Source organism: Spinacia oleracea, chromosome 3 (assembly GCF_020520425.1).
Source record: "Spinacia oleracea cultivar Varoflay chromosome 3, BTI_SOV_V1, whole genome shotgun sequence".
Classification (NCBI taxonomy): domain Eukaryota; kingdom Viridiplantae; phylum Streptophyta; class Magnoliopsida; order Caryophyllales; family Amaranthaceae; genus Spinacia; species Spinacia oleracea.
The window spans coordinates 27,724,489-27,740,392 of record NC_079489.1 but is presented as its reverse complement, the minus strand read 5'-3'; positions in this window follow the sequence as shown (position 1 = coordinate 27,740,392).

Below are 15,904 nucleotides of genomic sequence, written 5' to 3'. Positions count from 1 at the left end.
CTAGACATGTGACTAAGGAAAAAGACAAAATAGTAGATACACTTTCACATGGGACAGCTTAAGGAAATAACAACTATATGGCCCTAAACTACTACTACAAACTGGGCTGGGCTTCAGTTGTGGCTCATTGAGGCCACTATTCTCAACACTCCCCCCTCCCCCCCAAGCTGAGAGTGAGGAGGAAGAACACACTCCCAGCTTGGAGAGAAGGTGATGGTGTTGCTTTGTAGACAACAGCTTGGTGAACACATCAGCAAGCTGGTTTGTAGCGTGCACATAAGTAGGTTTGATGACCCCATCAGCTGCTTTGTCTCTGATAAAGTGACAGTTAATGTCAACATGTTATGTTTTCTCATGGTGCACTAGATTAGCAGCTATAGCCAGAGCAGCTTGATTATCACACATGATAGGAGTTTTTTTGAGATTTTTCACCCCTAAGTCGTTGAGGAGCTATTTCAACCAATATTTTTTTTTTATGATAGTAATTAGTAACATATAGTGCAGTGTATAATTTGCAATTTTTTCCATGTTACGTGATTGATAATTTTCATATTAATATTAGAAAATCAATAGTAATAGTGCAGTGTATTATTTTCAATTCTTGCCATAATAAATGAACTTGTAATATTACTTGTAATATACTCCGTACATTGTTCTATGATATGGAAGGAAACAAATTAGAAAATTTATAGTTTTTAAAAGTTTCTTTAATGGAGTAGACATTATAAAATTAAATTAAAAAAAAGTCAAAGACACATCGAGAGATGACACGTGTCAATCATGATGTGTATTTTAGTACATAGTTATTGAAGTTATTGATTGATTAAAAAATATATATTTAATTAGATAATAAAAAAATTGTTGATTAACATATGATTAATTATTAATGAATAATTTTAAAAATTTTAAAAACAATTTTTAAAATGTTATTACGAGGTAAAGTAAGGAGAAGAGATAAAATAAATAAAAATCCATTGTTTTTTTTTTTGATTCATCGGAGGTTAAGAAACCAAGAAAAGAAAAAGAAAGCACAAACAACTACATCTAGAGGGGGACTAGCCGTGGAATAGCCACGCCTCTCCTGTCCTCACTAATTATTCTACCAAGCTCTACCGGTGCATTATGGAAAATATAAGTCTCGATGTGGTGAGCGGCTCCATGGTTTGCAAGCCAATCTGCTGCTCGATTTCCTTCTCTATAGACATGTAGGAGCTTCACTGTCCATTCTGGACACTCAATCCTTGTGAGACAATCTTGGAGTAGGTGTGTGCATTCGCTGCGGCTTATAGTTCTGTTTAGAAGGGCCTGCACACATGCCAAATTATCCATTTGGACAAGTAGCTTCTTGATATGTAAGCTCTTTGCCAGTTCCAAGCCTTTAGATAATGCCTTAACCTCTGCCATGAAGGCTGAACATTGCCCAAAGCTTGCTGCAAAGGCAGACACGAACACTCCCCTGTGGTCTCTAATTATACCACCACCCCCAGCCGGGCCTGGTGTCCCTTTCGCGGCTCCATCCACATTCAGAGAATACCAGCCATCATGAGGTGGAGTCCATCTGATATAAGTTTCATTCTTTGGTCTGCTTCCATTGCTAGTTACATCATACATTCCATCAATAACTCTACGAGTCTCATCGTACCGCACTTGGAGAAAGGCTCCTTGGTCGATTGGTATAGCATCTTGTCGCCCAAAAATTGCATTGTTTCTCCATCTCCAAATCCACCATAGAGCAATGCCAAAGTATGTAGCCCAGACCGGGTAACCTTCCTCATCTTTGTGGTTCAAGTTTTCACTCACCCATTTCTTCAAGGGGCTGTGATAGAAGTGAGCATGGTCTGCAGGCCCCCCTAGTCTGTTCCATATTACTTTAGCCATGGGACAATCTCGAATGATGTGGAGTGTTGAATCCTCTCTTGCATCACATATAGCACATCGTGGGTTATCCGTCATGTTCCTCTTGAACCTGTTCAGGTTCCCCATAACTCGATCATGACAAACAACCCACATGAAGGCACGTATACGTTGTTGGACCGGAGCCGACCAAATCATGTTCCAGCAATCATCATCTATGGAGTCACTGTCATTTCTCATTATACTAATTGCAGACTTAATGGAAAATTTACCTTTAGAGTTGCCTTGCCAATAGATAAGATCTGCTAAGTTAGGGTCATTCTTTAACTCATGTGCTTGAATGAGTTTTAGATGTTCCTGCTCTAAATAGGGGGCGAATACCTCCCATTTCCATCCTTGTTCATGAGACCACATTTCCTCCACCGTGGCACCCGCAATGTCAGCAGGTATAGGTTGTGTTACTACCTCACATAGCGGCACTGCAGCAGCCCATTTATGGTCCCAGAATAGCGTGTTTGCACCATTCCCTACCGCGCTTCTCATTCCTTCACATAGAACCTTGGAGTTTGTTGTGATACCTCCCCAAACATTAGAGCTGACGGCCTTGGGAACAAACATGTCGACATCACATCTTCCTTTACAGTACTTATACCGGAGGACCCGAGACCATAAAGATGTAGGTTCATTAAGTACTCTCCATCCTAATTTAGTCAGGAACGCCGCATTGGCTTGCCGACTCGATTTTACAGCAATGCCACCTTTCTCAATTGGTTTTTGGAGGTTTTCCCACGAAATAAGGTGTGTGGTCCTCCTTTCATCCGTTCCTCCCCATATGAACCGTTTGATCCTCTTGTCAATGCCATCACAAGTCCCTTTTGGTAACTTAGCTGTTTGCATTGAATACATTGCCATAGTTGAGATAGTTGAATTAGCCAACGTAATTCGGCCCGCAAGTGAAAGATACTTGGCCTTCCAACCTGTTAACCTTCTGTCAATTTTTTCACATAGGTGACTAAAGGTTTCCTTGGTTACACGGCTCGTAAGAGTGGGCATCCCAAGGTATAGGCCTAAGTCTTGTGTTGATTCCATGCCAAGTTTATTGCAAATTTCCTGCTGTACTCGTGGGTCAGTGTTGTTGGAGAAGTACACTCGAGACTTGGGGAGGCTAACCTTCTGCCCAGATGCTCCACAGAACCTCTCTAGACATTCACGAATGACCATGGCCTGATCCTCCTTAGCTTCTGCAAATAATACCACGTCGTCTGCAAAGAATAGGTTGGATAGGAGTGGGCCGTTACGACTTGCTCTTATAGGTTTCCAACGGTTCTCAACAATAGCTTCTTCGATGGTTTGGTAAAACCGTTCCATACACATAACAAACAAGTACGGAGAAAGAGGATCGCCTTGTCTTACTCCTCTAGTGGGCTTAAAACTGTCAGTAGGTTCTCCATTCCAGAGTACCCGAAGGGAGGCTGTCGTAACACACTCCATGATTATATTTACCAATAAGAGTGGTAAGTTCATTTGCAGCATTGTATCTCTAATGAAAGACCACCTAAGGCGATCATATGCTTTCTCAAAGTCGATTTTAATTGCCATGTACCCTGTTGCTCCTTGCTTCTTTCTCATTGTGTGCAGGACTTCTTGAAAATCACTATGTTGTCTGTTATTTATCGTCCCGGAATAAAGCTAGCTTGGGTGTTGGATATGAAGAAAGGGAGATGAGGCTTGAGCCTATTAACAATTACTTTTGTAATGATCTTATAAGCAACGTTGCACAGACCGATAGGACGAAACTGAGAGGCCAACTCTGGGTGTTCTGTTTTCGGGATCAAAACTATAAAGGTCTCATTAATGAGCTCTGGCATTCGTTTACCTGACAAGACCTCCATAACTTGCTTGTGAACGCTAGGTGCAATCAAGTCCCAATTCTTTTGATAAAAAAGAGCTTGATACCCATCCGGACCCGGGGCTTTGAGTGCTCCTAGTTGCTTGATTACCATGTCAATTTCAATTGTGGAGAAGGGTTTTGAGATAGTGTCCCAATCCCTACGTGGTAGCTCCTGGAACACGTCATGTGGTACGTCAATATGGTAGGTGCTTCCTTCTTCTTTGAAAAGTTTGGTGAAGTATGATACAAAGTGGTTTTTAACCAAATCTTTTTCATGTATCCATAGCCCATCATCACCTTTTACAGCTACTACTTTGTTTTTCCATCGACATATTATAGTGCTTAATTGGAAAAAACTGGTGTTGCGATCACCATTTTTAATCCAATCTATTCGAGCTTTTTGGTACCACATAAGCTCTTCCCTTTCTAGTATGTCATCCAGTTCACGACGGAGCCTGCTTTCCAACTTGAGAAGACCTCTATCATGCTGAGTTGATAAGATAGCTTGTATTCCAGAGATACGAGCCATAATATGTCTCTTTTGCCTGAAGATATTACCAAATACTTCCCGGTTCCATGTTTGTAATTCTACTGACAGCTTCCCGAGGGCCCTCATCAAAGTTTCGTTCTTGTCCCATTTATCGTGGATCAGTTCTTGGAATTTTTCATGAGTGAGCCAAGATGCTTGGAATTTGAAAGGTCTATTCAAGCTCTTCAGTGGGGTAAAACCATTCGGAGAAACAAGAATGGGGCAATGGTCTGATTGTAATGCAGGCAAGTGTTTAACTTTGGCCTTGTCAAATCGCATACTCCAGTCTCCGTTGCAAAGTGCTCTATCTAGTCTTCCACTATGGCGTGTTTCAGGTGTCAGTCCCCTGGCCCAGGTGTGTGCTGCACCCGCAAATTCTACTTCCACCAACTGCATATCATCAATCCAGTCATTGAACAACCTTGACCTTCTAGTTGTCTCAGAGCATGAACTACTCCTTTCAGAAGGAAACCGTGTGTCATTAAAATCTCCTGCTAGTAGCCAGGGTTTGTTATGGGTTCGAGCAAATTCTTTAAGTTCATCCCATAATTCTTTCCTTTTTGAAGGATCCGGGCTTGCATAGACAGCAGTAAAGTACCACGGTTGAGCTCCCACCCTAGTTATGTTCATGGTAATGTGTTGATGGTGTTTAAGGATAGGTTCAACCGTGACAAATTCCGGTTTCCAGTAAATCCAAATGCCACCACTGAACCCCATTGCATCAACTCTTGTGTGCCCACCATAGCCTATGATTGAGGCAATTTTTTGGGCCTGATTTCCCCCCATGTGTGTTTCAATTAGGGCTAGAACATTAGGCTTGTGCATTCGGACTACTTCCTTGAGTGCTGAAGTGAAGGCTGTGTTTCCCGCTCCTTGTACGTTCCACACCATACAAGAGATCGGTAAGTTATCCGGAGCAATATTCGGGATTCTATCTTCCATTAAAACTGGTATTGATGATAAGGAAGTCATATATGCTTGACTGATTAAGCGCATGATACGGTTAATCTCAATGGGTAGCATCAAGTTCACCACCAATTCTGGCAGTTCCGGGGCAGACTCCAGCCACGAGTCCATCCTTACCTCCAATACATGAGTCAGGGGGTTCGCCTGCACCAGGTATAGCTCGTCCGTCGCTTTCCCTACACAGAGAGTCTTCTCTGTTGGAACTGATAATTGGACGATGTGGGGGAGTGGAGGTATCATCTGAGGGATCTTGGGGTTGGCGAGATTGTGCTTGAATTTCTTTGCTTCGAACAGCTTGAGTTATAGCTTGGGATTGGGCTTGGAATATAATCATATCATTCTCTTTTCCCTGGGTTGTTGCTTTTATGGTAGGCGTTGAGAGATTTTGGATAGAATTAGGATCAATGTCATTGAGCACATTGAGGAGTCCTTGATTGGAAGATTTCCTTTTTTCTTGATATATTTTGTTACCTCCTTTAGGTAATGTGGATTTTTGGCTTTGACAGGAACTTCTTCCTAATTGGAAGGGATTATTATTTTTCATGAAATTTGGAATATTTTGAGAGGTTGCACCCAAATCAACCGTTGACATATTGACTAATTCGTCAGTCGAATAATTTCCTTCCATATCATCCTTATCTTTACCCTCAGTTGTATCTTGGTTCGAATTTTCTTGGTTTTCCAGTACCGCAAATCTCGAGCCAATCCCTTCAGTCACGCCTGAAATCACGCCTTTCTTATTTACTGCATTATTCTCCTTGCTTTGACCACTTCTTCCGGTAGTCCTGTCATCACTTCCGGTAACTTTTCCGGCTGCATTATTCTGTTTTTCCGTTCTTGGGATCCTTTTTGAAACAGGTTTCTTGACCAACATCCAAGAGCCAAAATCCTCCAGTTCTTCCGGGTTATTTTTCTTTGGTTGTTCAGAGATTCTTGTTTCAATCAACCGGGTGTGAATATCTTCCATGGCAGCCTGATTTTCAATGTGCAAGGTTGGGCAGTTTTCCTCATTATGTCCCATGATCCCACATTTAAAGCATATCATCTTAATCCCCTCATATTGCACTCTCCATACCTTCCCTTTCAACCAGAATTTAGAGAGTAGAGGCTTAGTGAGGTCAATTTCAACACTCAGTCTTGTGAACTGTCCTCTGTCAGCTTGGGCAGTTGATTTATCAACTCGCAATACCTTTCCAATCTTAGAACCAATTTTATGGAGGAAGTTGATGTCAAAGTACTCTACCGAGAGATTGGGTATTCTCACCCAGCAGTAAGTATTTTTAGGGGAGCATTATCTGGAACAAAGTTCGGCACCCACTTACGAATTGTTAGGTAGCAGTCGTCTAACATGAAGGAAATAATGCCCTTGGTCCAAGTATGCATTCTATGTTAAGTCTAATAAATGCGGTTCAGTATTAATTAACAAGTTAATAATTCAGTGAGATCAAGTGAGCTGAATGCCTAGCTAGAGGCCGCTTCAGTTCAAGTGGAATTAATGATATTAATCCACAGCTTACTCTTGACTGAACCCGTAGGGTCACACAAATAGTACGTAAACGGATCAAGTATTTAATGGCATTAAATACTCCATCTATGAATATTCGGAACCGACGGATCTTGGTTTCAGTGGGAGCTAAGATCGTCACAGGCAAGAAATGAATACTCCGGAAACGATGATATTGCCGGAAACGGAAATATGGATCGTATCGGAAATATGAATATTATCCAAGTCGTAGATGTTGCCGGAAACGGAAACATGGTACGTATCGGAAAATATTATTGGAAATGGAAATATTACCAGAATCGGAAATATTGCCGGAAACGGAAATATTGTCAGAATCGGAAATATTGCCAGAATCGGAATATAATTCCGAAAACGGAAATATTAAATATTTGTTCGAAACGGAAATTAATTCCGGAATCGGAAATATTAAATATTGTTCGTATCGGAAATAGATTCCGGAAATGGAAATTTAATCGGAAGCGTATCGTACGAATTAGCATCGGACGAGGCCTGCCGGACGAAGGCCCAGCACGAAGCCAGGCCATCGCCCAGCAAGCACGCACGCCACAGCCCAGCGCGCACAAGGCCGCGCATGCGTGGGCCGCGCTGCGTGGGCTGCTGCTCGCATGCGTGGGCAGCCCTTGTGGCTGCCGTGTGTGTGTGAGTTTGAGCTCATGCGAGATTCCTGAATCTGCAAGAGTCAGTGTATGATTAAATGTCTATTCCTATTGGATAAATTGATTAAGTAGAATTCATGTAGAATTCTAATTCCAATTAATTCGCATCCTACTAGGATTACGATTCCTTTTCCATAACTCTATAAATAAAGGCCTAGGGGTCATAATTTATACATAAGTTTCAAAGTATTCAAAAGTGAGGTTTTTGAGAGAAAATTCAAACACCCATCTTGCCCCAAAAGTGCCGAATTTTCTGAGTACCTTAAGGGCGATTCTAGTTGGTCAATCTTAAGGCGGATCCGGACGTGCTGTGGACTTTCTACGGAGGGACGACACTTGGAGTCCTAAAAGACTTGTTCTTGTTCGGTTCGGGCGCAGCTAGGGAAGGCACGCAACAAAGAGTATGCATCTAATTATGCTATATGATTATGTGTAAATAATATGTTTCCTGGGTTAATGGTTGTTTCCGCATGATCTATGTAAATGTCATATGTATCATAACCTAACAGTGGTATCACGAGCCCCTTATTATTTTCATAATCTAAATTGCATGAACATGGTTAAATATTACAAATTTGCAAGAATTAAAAGGGGTGATTAATTTTCGTAATTGTTAATTAATTGCAAATTGCGTTTATTTAATTATATGTACGCAGTTTTTCGGCAGTTTCTTCATTACTCATCCGAATTGAGTGATTTTTGTGTCAATTCCGCATGTAAAAGGCATTCTAAAATTTTGACAAAAATAGTATTTTTCTGCCGAACCCAGAATTCTCAAATTCGAAGCCTAACTATGACTTTTCGAAGGTTTTAGTTTTTCGGATGCAAAATTTCGTAAATTTAAGATGTTAAATTAAATATTTGCGATTCTTGTTGATAAATCTTGAATTTTTGATTGACCTACTGCATATGTTTAACAAGTTTGAATGCCTAGTCTTGTTAATTATGCAATCTAATTTGTAATTATGATTAATTTGTTGAAAATTAGAATAATTTAGAATTAATTTGATTTTCATAATTAATTGTAATTTAATTAGAAACCTATGATTAAAAACCACCATAAAAATTGTAAATTTACGATAAATTTTAAATTTTTATGACCTAGACTTGAATCCATATCAATCGGAAATCAATTGGATAATAAATTTTCGATTTTTCGCCCTAAAATTATGAAATTAATATTATTTATTAATTTGTCATTAATTTTAAATATAAATTTTAAATTTTTATGCGATTCGTTCAAATAACTTGCACGCACGAAGCAATGGACGCTTCGTGTTACCCTTAAGGGGTGTTGTATAATGCGGGCATGCGACGACGAGCAAGGGAGCTCGTCGCCCGTGCGGCACGAATGCAATGAGCAAGGGCGTAGTGCACGAGCACAAGGCAGCAGCCCTGCCTTGTGTCGTGTGCCACGAGCAATGAACGGATGGGCATGGGCGAGGGGCGAGCCAAGGCAGTCGCGTGTGGGCAGCAAGCGAGCTGCGCCACAGCGCGCGCTGCCTCGCACAACAGCGCGCAGCCTCGTGCGCAGCGAGCGCAAGCTCGCGTGCCACGAGCGCTGCGCACAGCATCACTCGCGCGCACAGCGCGCGACGTCGCCCGCCCAGCGAGCGATGTCGCGCACCAGCGAGCGATGGCTCGCGCGCGCGCAGCGAGCGATCTCGCGCGCCAGCGAGCGATGGCTCGCGCGCACCAGCGAGCGATCTCGCGCGCCAGCGAGCGATCTCGCGCGCCAGCGAGCGAACCAGCGCGCCCAGCGAGCGATCTCGCGCGCGCACTGCGAGCGATAGCTCGCGTGCGATGGGGCGCTGTGCGGAGGCTTGCGGATAGGACAGCAGCAGCTATGCGACGAGCGCATGGGCTGCGCGCACATGGCCAGCAATGGCTGTGTGCGTACGGCCCATGGGCGTGCAACGCGTAGGGTGTTTGCGTTTCGATTAGATCGTTTTTGAATGTTTAATTTGAAAATTTCAGTTCACGTAATTTTAATTGATTTTAAAATTAATAATTTGAATTAATTTCTTGGATTTTAATTTTGAATATTATAATTATAATAAATGGAATTTATTCTAATTATTTTACTAAAATTAAAATCATGAATTAATTTAAATGCGACTGAAATTAAATTAAATTTTGGATTCAATTATAAATTTATATGAGCTTTAAATTTTAATTAAATTTGTATGTTTCCGGTTAGACTAGAAATACAATTTTATGTTTAAAATTAGTAAAGCATATGAATTTATTGGTTTGAGTGGGAGCACTTTTTAGTCATAAACTCTTGATTAGGTCTACAAATCCTTAAGGTTAAAACAACTCGATTAGAATTAATAAGGACTGAATAATTGGTAGATTATTGGTGCCCTTGATTAATTGCTGCAAATGTTTACGTGATGCATAATGTGTTTAACTAACCAGCTATGTGGGCCATTCATGATAATGAATGGGTGAATGGTATATATTGTATATGTACTGTTTTGCAGGTTATGAAGTGACTAGTATGGCCCAAATAGGATAGAAAATATGGTCTGCGTACCATTAATTTGAATGTAATTGGTCTAAAGTACCAAAATTGTTTTTCAATTCAAATATGGTCTGCGTACCATCAAATAGTTGTAATTAGTTATAACTTATCCTATTTGAAGAAAATGGTGCCTCCCACGGAGATTTTCAAGACGGACTTTGAAGTCAAAGCTTCAAGATGAAGTCGGGCCATACTAGATCACAAATATCTTATGCATGTTTTAAGTTATTTATTGCTTTAAATATGTCTTAAAATGCATGAGATCAAAAGCTTGATTATGTTGCATGATTAAGGATTTTAGTTCACTTAAAATCTAACCAACATAGTAAGAGCCTTAAGTTCCAAACTTAAAAATTGAGTTAAAAGGTGCCATGCCAAAATATACACTTGCTTGGATATCCTTTACATCAATCTAGTAATAGTTTTCGCTCAGCGAGGTGTTACTTATTGGTCCTAAAGGGGCAAGGTACACAAATAATTGTGAGTACATGTTAGTTTTGGTGAAACTCAACGATATAAGTAAGGAGTCCTTTTATGTCGTGGCAAATTCGATAGGTTTACCTAATAAGTTCTTAGACGTACCTATCAACCAAGAATAGTTTCTAGACTATTAGCAAAAGGCTTTTGCTTACCTAAGATGTTCTAGGATTAAGTCGACAAACTGTGCTTAGTTCTTCAATGATTTTAGGATCTTGGAATCATTTTATTCACACCTGCCGGAACACATAACTTGAATAAAATGCTTAATAAACATTGAATTATGCATGAATGCTAGAATTTAAGTTTATTAAGAGAAACTGTGAATGGTTATTTATTTGTTTATTCTTTTCAATTGTAGTTTTTAATATGGCAAACAACAATTCATTCAACATTCGATCAATTCTCGAAAAGGAGAAGTTGAACGGGAAAAACTTCCTTGACTGGCAAAGGAACTTGCAAATAGTTCTTATGCAGGAAGAAAAGGAGTATGTCCTAGATGAGGCGATGCCCGAAGCTCCAGGCGACGGGATCACTCAGGCAGCCCTCAATCGTTGGATTGATGCCAACAAGGATGTGAAATGTCTAATGCTCGCCACCATGAGTGCGGATCTGCAGAAAACGTTCATCAACTCAGATGCTTTCACAATCATCAGTGAGTTGAAGAACATGTTCCAAGATCTGGCTCGAGTCGAAAGATTCGAGACTCATAGGCAAATTCTTGAGACCAAGCTTAAGAAAGGCGAGCCCGTAAGTCCACATGTTCTCAAAATGATTGGACTCATTGAGAATATGAGTCGGCTGGATCAGCAATTTTCTCAGGAAATGGCTATAGACACCATCCTCCATTCTCTTCATAGCGGGTATGATCAGTTCAAACTGAACTACAGTATGAATAGTCTGGACAAAACGCTCACTGAGCTTCACGGTATGCTGAAGACCGCTGAAAAGACGCTCAAAAGTGATAAGCAAGATGTGCTTATGGTGCGTGGGGGCAAGTTCAAGAAATCTGGAAAGAAGAGGAATGCTAAGAAAGGTGGCAACAAGGCCAGCCCAACTAAGCAAACTGGCGCCAAATCTGCAAAGAGGAAGGTCAGTCAACCCACTTCTGAATCCGAATGCTTCTACTGCAAGAAGAAGGGGCATTGGAAGAGAGATTGCTTGAAGCTAAAGGAAGATCAGAAGAACGGAACAGTCGTTCCATCTTCAGGTATTTTCGTTATAGACTGTATACTTGCTAATTCAACTTCTTGGGTATTAGATACAGGTTGTGGCTCACACTTATGTTCCAATCCACAGGGACTAAGAAGAAGTAGAAAGTTAAGCAAGGGAGAAGTCGACCTACGAGTGGGAAATGGAGCACGGATTGCTGCATTAGCCGTAGGAACTTACTATTTGTCGTTGCCCTCCGGGCTAGTTTTGGAACTGGAAGAATGTTTCCATGTTCCAAGTCTTACTAAAAACATCATTTCAGTTTCTTGCTTAGATGCTAAGGGATTTTCCTTTATAATAAAAGGCAATAGTTGTTCGTTTTATTTTAAAGAGATGTTTTATGGATCTGCTAGATTAGTCAATGGACTTTATTTATTAGATCACGACAAACAAGTATATAACATAAATACCAAAAAGGCCAAAAAGGATGATTCAGATCTCACCTATCTGTGGCATTGTCGATTAGGCCATATAAACTTGAAACGCTTAGAAAGACTTCAAAGGGAAGGAATTCTAGAACCATTTGACTTAGAGGATTATGGTAAATGCGAATCATGTTTACTTGGCAAAATGACAAAGCAACCTTTCTCTAAAGTTGGAGAAAGAGCAAATGAACTATTGGGTTTAATCCATACAGATGTATGTGGACCAATGAGTACAAATGCTAGAGGTGGTTTCAGCTACTTTATCACTTTCACTGATGACTTCAGTAGGTATGGTTATGTCTACCTAATGAAGCATAAGTCTGAATCCTTTGACAAATTCAAGGAATTTCAGAGTGAAGTAGAGAATCAATTAGGCAAGAAGATCAAGGCACTGCGGTCTGATAGAGGCGGTGAATATCTGAGCTATGAATTTGATGACCATCTGAAAGAATGTGGAATTCTATCAGAATTGACTCCTCCTGGAACACCACAATGGAACGGTGTGTCAGAACGGAGGAACAGAACCTTGCTAGACATGGTCAGGTCAATGATGGGTCAGGCCGAACTTCCATTAGAATTTTGGGGACATGCACTAAATACAGCTGCACTCACTATAAATAGAGCTCCGTCTAAAGCTGTCAAAAAGACTCCATACGAACTATGGTTTGGAAAGCCTCCAAATGTGTCTTTTCTTAAGATTTGGGGATGTGAAGTATACGTCAAACGATTAATTTCAGACAAACTTCATCCAAAATCTGACAAATGTATCCTTGTGGGCTATCCAAAGGAAACAAAGGGGTATTACTTCTACAATACATCTGAGAACAAAGTGTTTGTTGCTCGAGATGGTGTCTTTTTGGAGAAAGATCACATTTCCAAAATGACAAGTGGGAGAAAAGTAGACCTCGAAGAAATTCGAGTCGAACAACAAACTCTAGAGAATGCTCAAGATGACATTCAAGATGAAACTCAGAGATCTTTAGAAGAATCTGGTGAGAATCATGGTCAATCTAGAAATGTTACCCCGCGTAGATCGCAAAGATATAGATCTCAACCGGAAAGGTACTTAGGTATTTTGACGAACGAGAGCTATGACGTTCTATTACTTGAAAGTGATGAACCTGCGACTTACAAGCAAGCTATGACGAGCCCTAGCTCCAAGCAATGGCAAGAAGCCATGCAATCTGAATTAGACTCCATGTCTGAAAACCAAGTATGGGATTTGGTCGATTTGCCAGATGGCAACCAAGCCATTGGAAGCAAATGGGTTTTCAAACTGAAAAAGGACAAGGATGGGAAACTTGAAGTTTTCAAAGCTAGATTGGTTGCGAAAGGTTACAGGCAAGTCCACGGTGTGGATTACGATGAAACCTTTTCACCAGTTGCAATGCTAAAGTCTATTCGAATAATGTTAGCAATCGCTGCATATTACGATTACGAAATATGGCAGATGGATGTCAAAACTGCTTTCTTAAACGGCGTTTTAACAGAAACTGTGTTTATGACACAGCCTGAAGGTTTTGAGGATCCAAAGAATGCTAAAAAGGTATGCAAGCTAAAGAAGTCAATCTACGGATTGAAGCAGGCATCCAGGAGCTGGAATATACGTTTTGATGAAGCAGTCAGTGACTTTGGTTTCATCAAGAACGCGGACGAATCTTGTGTATACAAGAAGGTCAGTGGGAGCAAAATTGCTTTCCTAGTATTATATGTCGACGACATATTGCTTATCGGAAATGACATTCCTATGTTGAACTCTGTCAAGATTTGGCTTGGGAAATGTTTTTCGATGAAGGATCTAGGAGAAGCACAGTACATATTGGGCATCAAGATTTACAGAGATAGATCTAAAAAGATGATTGGACTTAGTCAAAGCACTTATATCAATAAGGTGCTTGATAGGTTCAAGATGGCGGACTCCAAGCGAGGCTACCTACCCATGTCTCATGGAATGACTCTAAGCAAGACTCAGTGCCCAAAAACACTTGATGAGCGTAGACGAATGAATGGGATTCCATATGCATCATTGATTGGTTCAATAATGTATGCTATGATATGTACACGCCCGGATGTCGCGTACGCACTCAGTGCTACGAGCAGATACCAGTCAGACCCAGGAGAGGCGCATTGGACTGCTGCCAAGAACATTCTGAAGTACCTGAAAAGGCACAAAGATGACTTCCTGGTCTATGGTGGAGATGATGAATTAATTGTTAAAGGCTATACGGACGCAAGTTTCCAAACCGACAAAGATGATTTCAGATCACAGTCTGGGTTTGTCTTCTGCCTCAACGGAGGAGCAGTAAGCTGGAAAAGTGCTAAGCAAAGCACCATTGCGGATTCTACAACTGAAGCGGAGTACATTGCTGCACATGAAGCAGCAAAGGAAGCTATATGGCTAAGGAAGTTCATAGGAGAACTTGGTGTAGTCCCCTCCATTAAAGGACCAATAGCCCTGTATTGTGATAATAACGGAGCTATTGCACAGGCAAAAGAGCCTAGACACCACCAGAGAGTCAAGCATGTACTTCGTAGATTTCACCTTCTACGAGAGTTCGTTGAAAGAAAAGAAGTCGAGATAAGCAAAATTGGAACTGATGACAACATATCAGATCCATTAACTAAACCTCTGCCGCAAGCGAAGCACAACTCGCACACTGCAGCTATGGGAATCAAGCATATTGGAGAATGGCTTTGATGTCTCTGTTTAATGTTTTAAAGTTTTAGAGTTTAAATCTTTGTAAAACATTATTGGTTAATCATTCACAATAAATGAAAGGAATTCATTTTTCCATTTAATTTGTGGTTTATTAAATGATGAGTCCCTTCAACTTGACGATATATTCAAGATAGACTGTCAGGACCAGTCCTGTGACTAAGAAATGTCTATCAAGTGAACTTGAATGTCAAAGGTTGAAAATGGTCCCTAGTCGGAGTTTTCTATAAAATTGGACGCATAGAAAACGTTAGACGATTAGAATGCAAGATGACTAGTAGTTCTGTTTCTTGAACTATGTGGACATGGCAATGTCATAATCATTTGCATAGATACTTACTTTGGGAAGACTAGTATCGGACAAGACCTATGAAACTTTACTGTAAGAGATGAAAGTCTGTCATAAGTAAATTTCATTAAATTATTAGACACTAAATCCTCAATACCTGAGTGATTTGAGATTACTTGTTTGAGAACTGGTTGCTTTGACGTTGACCAACCGTCGCACCGTAAAAGGAGGCTATAAAGGCAACGCTCAGGTAATCACCTATCAAACGAAGTCTAATCTCAAGATCGCAAGATTGGGATTGTCCTCCCATAAATCGGGATGAGATGCTTAAAAGTTGTACAAGGCCACTCGGAGAGCTAGAAACTGTGAAATGCATGGCCGTGCTCGGATGAATCATAGGCTATGATTATCTGTTTATTTGATCAGTTGAACTCTGAAACCGAGGAACACCTCTGGACATAATAAGGATGACAACTCTTACCTTATGTTCAAGAGCAAGCATCGAGCGACAAAGGAATTAGGAAATGCACACTTGTCCCTAAGGACAAGTGGGAGACTGAAGGAAATAATGCCCTTGGTCCAAGTATGCATTCTATGTTAAGTCTAATAAATGCGGTTCAGTATTAATTAACAAGTTAATAATTCAGTGAGATCAAGTGAGCTGAATGCCTAGCTAGAGGCCGCTTCAGTTCAAGTGGAATTAATGATATTAATCCACAGCTTACTCTTGACTGAACCCGTAGGGTCACACAAATAGTACGTAAACGGATCAAGTATTTAATGGCATTAAATACTCCATCTATGAATATTCGGAACCGACGGATCTTGGTTTCAGTG